We start from the raw sequence: 5,762 nt of genomic DNA on the forward strand, positions 1-5,762 counted from the left end.
TGTGCTGGTATTGGTGTCTGTGTTTTTCCCCAGTGGGAGGCATGGTGAAGGCATAGACTGTTTATAAAAAACCAACATGATGTGACCTGTTGGTTACTGAGGTCCACTGTAAAAACCTCAAGCTGAGTAATTTCACTGTTTCTGTGATGAAACCAGATGTGTGAGGAGCACATGTGTCTGACAGAGAAACCAAAGAACACTGTACACTCATGAGAGGAGTGATTTTCAATCACAAAATCAGCCTTCCTTAAAAACCCCCACATTTTTCAGTCTGATGGGAGCTTTGCGCTCATTGGCAACTTCATGGGTCTAATCAACCAATCACGTTGCAGGAACACATTACAGGATGTTCTGACGTTTAAACTCAGCATAAGAATGATGTTACGGCCCGTCTAGGCGAAACCAGACCACAACATAAAGGGTGATCCATCCCCGTCCAACCCCGAGCAGCACGTCACACAATGAATACTTTGTGACAGTAAATACAACTTACCTAGTCAAAAGAACTAAACCAAACAACAATTACTTCCCTCCCTACCTAACAAAAACAGGAGAAAACTAATCAAACAAAAAGGCGGTCCACGCCTACATGCTCCTACATTAAACCAACATAGTGAAACAGTGAACACACGGTCGGGGTTGGGCCGAGGATGAATTAACTGGCAGTCCCTGGAGGTGTCTTCTTATGCGCTGCCTCCCGGTCGTTAGCCAATCGGTAGGATCCATCCACCCTGGATGCACCAATCATGGAGGAGCACCTGCACACTCAAATTTACATATTATAATTACGACAACAGTCGTAACAATGAGGCAGAAAGGTGATTTAATTCATTTTAAACAAAACATAGTTGTTGGTGGTAGACAGGTTGGTCTGATCGTTTCAGAAACTGTTAATCCGCTTGGGCTTGGCCTCACAACCATCTCTAGAGTTTATAGAGAATGTGCAAAATAGAGATTTCTGGCGAGCTGTGGTTCTTTTGACAAAAATGCCTTGTTGATATCAGAGGAGAATGGCCAGAATGCTTCAAATAACAAGAGTAATTCAAGTAACCACTCATTACAACCAATGTATGCAGAAGAGCATCTTTGAAAGGAAAAAAAGAGGAACCTTGAAGCAGATGGTCTACAGTAGCAGGAGACCAGACCAGCTGTTGTCAGCAGAGCTGGAAACTGAGGCTACAACTTACAGGGAATCATCAAAAATGGACAACAGAAGATGGAAAAAATGTTGCCTGGTCATATGAGTCTCGATTTCTGCTGCATCATTCAGATGGCAATTTCAGAAATCTTTGTAAAGCACATGAAAGCATGGATTAATTTTGTGTCCCCGTGATTCAGGCTGCTGGCGTAATGGTGCGGGCAATATTTTCCTGTTCTCTTTTTTATCAGCTGAGCATCTTTTGAATGTCACTGCCTGACTGTGTCAGACCCTTATGATTTCTGGATGCTTCCGGTTGGATAATGCGTAATCGCAAAGCATTATCCTGAACATAGCAATGAGTTTACTATTCAGTACTCAAATGGTCTCCACAGTCCAATCCAGTAAAGAAACTTTGGGATGTGGCGGCCCATTCCATGATCCTATCATGTCAATATGAACCAGAATCACAGCAATGTTTCCAGCGCCTAGTTGAATCTATTCGACAGACAATGCAGTTCTGAAGGTAAAAAAAAAAAGGGGTCCAACCCAGTACAAGCAAAGTGCCTGATTTGACCTCCTAATAAAGTGAATGTACACAACAAAAAGAAGTTGATTTTGTATTTGGTAAGATTTGATATTAGCAATAAAGCTCATAAAAGTATGAGCAAAGTGACTTTTAGACTTGCTCCAACAGGCAGTTGGCAGTTGGTAAAAGAGAAACTGCTTGTGTGTTTAAGGCACGTCTGAATTTGCTAATGCTTACGGGTAAAGTACCACACCCGCACAGTCCTGATGAAGCATACCAGTTTAACAGAAATAAATCAGCCAATTAATGAGTATTACCTTTAGGTGTTTTTGTGGTTTGTTTTAGGGTTGGAAAATTTGACAGCAGCATTTAAAAACAAACAAACTGTTTAACACTGTGATTTGAACAGACCTCAGATGTAAATCTTTCACCGTTGTTTTCCCCTTTCTGTCCTTTACTAATATCCTTTTATGCCCTCTGCAGAAATGAATAAGCAAAAGTCACCCCATGACTAAAGAAACACATCATTGAGGTCAACATCTGTGTAGAATGAAAGATAATCAGGTTTTTTCAGTTATATTTGACCTTTTAACACAACTGAAATGTAAATCTTTGAAATCTATGACTTCTGCTGCCACCAGATGGTGCTGTATGTTTAATTCTAAAACGGACTGATGCATCACCTCAGTTTAACATTAATCGTAATGTCATTTGAAAACATGGCACCCTCTTTAAACGGCACCATGGTGCAGCTCCATGATTGTTATGATGGGTGGACTTGTGCGAGCATGCTAACACATCCAGGTTAGGCACACAGGTTAGGTTAACCGGCACACAGGTGTGACCACAAGTCTCTTTGCATCCCTTCACTGACCTTTCCAAAAATGTACTTTGCGTCAGATGAGCACACACCACCTCAATAATAAGCTGAGAAAGACCATGCTCGAACCTTCCACCAGCCTTCCTGTGGTTCATGTAAATGTTGCATGTGATTTTATGGTCATACATATCAACTAGCATAATGAAAAACAAACAAACCGTGAGCTCAATTGTTCTCTTACCCGGCCAGTAGGGGGCCTTGGTGTTCACATCTCCTGTAAGATGCAGCATCACCACATAACAACTTCCATGAAATTACATCACAACATAAAGCCCACCTCCCACCTCCGTCTTTCCCATCCTCCCTCCTTTTTTCCACCCCCCTTCTCCTTGTAAGCCATGCGGGGGCTGGCATCGAGGGCCGCGCGTACATACAAAGAGGTTTCTGACGTCAGTGGGTTGCAGCCCAGACAGGGGATTCTGAGGATGTAACACGCCAGGCTGCTGCTGCTGCATTACAGCTGAGATGCTGATAAAAAGGCACTGATCCCAACTTTGTGGTAAAAAAAAAAATCAAAATACCGTGTACACAATTTCAGGATTGCAAAACAGACTCATGATTTAATATCCGAGTAATTTATGCATCAAAACATGAAAATACACAAAGCAATTTCATCATTGTTATCAACAATTGAAATGTTCAGACCGAGCAGCGGTGCAGGAACAGCCTGCAGGTAAAAGCTTTGCTAAAAATGTGAGGCACTTAAGGGATTTCAATCCTGTTTGGGGATTTTCCTTCACTTAGCAGGGATGAAAGTGAGATGTCGGTTGTTGTGCTCTCTGGGCTCATTGTTTATGGTGTAGCTCGGGTAGAACACAGATTACAGTAAAGTGAACCCAGCGCCCCTCGGTATGCTAAAACAGGGACCGACTGATATGTAACATCTCCATCTGCCTGCTCTGCTTCATGAAAATCAATCCTTGAGTTGAGTCAAGGTTGAATCTTTTGAAGTGCTTTGTTTGCAGTTAGTTACAGGGATGAGTAACACTATACAGTGAAGATATCTGCAGGGGTTCACACATGGAAAAGTACTCATCATTTCTTTATAATAACTACAAATTGTACATTGAATAATGAAACAACTATAGCATTTTAATCATGATCCATATGAGTTAATGTTGTTCTTGTCAAGTCTGCAAGTGGGGGCTAAACAACTGAGCAGTGATGGCAGTGAACGTATATGTCTGTAAGTGTTGAAATTATGATTAAGTAAGAATAATTGCTTCATGATTTCATGCTTTTATCTGCAGTCCTGCAGACCTGACTGAGAAATCATGAATATTATTAACAGCTCATGAATCATGATGACTGAAAAAAAGTCATTTATGTGTGGTGTCTGGCCATATTATTTAAAGGTCTTGTATTCTGAAGAAACGGAATTCTTTTCAAACAGTAATTAAATCCCTAGAATGAAAACATTTCTCTAACCGAGCGCATCAACAGTTATGGCGGCTGGTCTTCCTGTTTAAATCAGAATACAAAAGCTGCATTAATTAGATGAAAACTATTATGTTATAATACCTGACAAGAGAAACAAAACAAGAATACATAATTTTCATTCATAGGACAGTAAAACATGAAATAACCTGATAAAATTCATTACAAATACAATAAACACGCAAGGAAAACCTGCAGCCATCATCCCCTTATGTCTGCAAGGTCATTCAGCCTTCAGCTACACCGGCCAGCCTAAAAGCTCTGGCTTGCTCGAAATGTCTCAGGTCTAACTGTCTAAATGCCTAAATACCTCTTCCTTGTCCTGACTGAGAGGAACAAAAGGACTTCCTGTTTCCTGTCCAGGCATTTGTAGTTTTTGTCCCCCTTCAGCTGTTGTCTACTACAACCAGGCAAGATGCTCAAAACATGTCACGTCATTAATTCTTAAAAAAACAACTAATTTTCTACCAGTACATTTTCCATTTGTTTTGTTTGTTTGTTTGTTGGTTTGTTTTTTTAAATGCATTTCCCTAAATGGTATATGGCAAAAAACCAAACCAATCTGTGGTTTAACAGTTAAGGGAAAAATATGCAAAAAACATAAAAACAAGCAAAAGTTGTTTTTTTTTCTTTAAATGTATGGCCAAAAATCAGAGCAATTCTCTGCTAGTGTTGGTGGGGGAGGCTGGATGAAAACAAATTCAGGAAATGAGAAGTCAAGAAAACAGAGGAGCCAAAAGGATGGGGAGGGCGTCAACAAAGAGAGGCGAGAGGAGAGGCTCGGCTGCATCTGCTACTACTAGTTTGTAAACAAGGAGGGAAGTGTGTATCTCGTGCATGAGCATGCGCAACATCCATCTTGAATCTCTCTGTGAATACTATTTTTTATCATAAAACCAATTTCCGGGGGCATCCACATTAGTGTTTTTTTTCTTTTGTAGTCTCCTAATTTACCATGAATCACTTCTGGTCTTTTTCAGCAGATGCCCGAAATGCAAAAGCCTTCATTTGTTTTGTGTCACAGAATTTCTCTTAGTAACACCAACCCGATACACGTGCCTCTAACACATACTGCTGCAGACCTGCAAGCGTGTTTTTCTCTGAGCTTCAGGTTCACAGGCGATGCTCTGCTGCTTGTGCTGGGCATCACAAATTCATATTACCATGCCGTCGGAAAAAGCTTTTTAATCGAGGCCTCAACAATAAAAAAACGGTAACATAAAGAGGGAGCATGACCTTGAATAAAACTCCTCAGAAATGACTGAAGAAAAAAAGAAATCTAGTCTTAAAAGATTTAAATGTTTTATGTACTGTATATTTTGTGGATGCCGCTAAGGTCGCAGTGCTCTAAACTATTCACCTGACTGATGTGTTGTGGACATAAAGCACAGGAGCGTGGTGTGCTCCTACGTCTGTGATTTAAAAGCCTCCTTTGGTTGCAGTGAGAATGCCCTTGGCCTCCCATTGAAGTGTGCAGTATTTTTACTGTGATGGGCTAAGCATTTTCTAATCCAATACTGCACAGCATGACTGCTTCCTGAGAGTGTTCACGGCATGAAGGAGCCTGCAGGTGAGACTTCATCACAGCTGAAGCTGTTTAGCTTAAAAATAAAAGCAGACGGTTGATATGGTGGCTGTGGTGTGTGTTGCTGCATGTATGCCTATTTATAGCAAATGACTACAGTGCTTAGGGGACTGAACCGGGGTTGAAAGCTGTGGCAGGGCTTAGTGTGACACTAAAAATGAGACAGAGGTTATATATGGGTGCAAATAGGATC

Source organism: Astatotilapia calliptera, chromosome 4, assembly GCF_900246225.1.
Source record: "Astatotilapia calliptera chromosome 4, fAstCal1.2, whole genome shotgun sequence".
Taxonomy (NCBI): Eukaryota; Metazoa; Chordata; class Actinopteri; order Cichliformes; family Cichlidae; genus Astatotilapia; species Astatotilapia calliptera.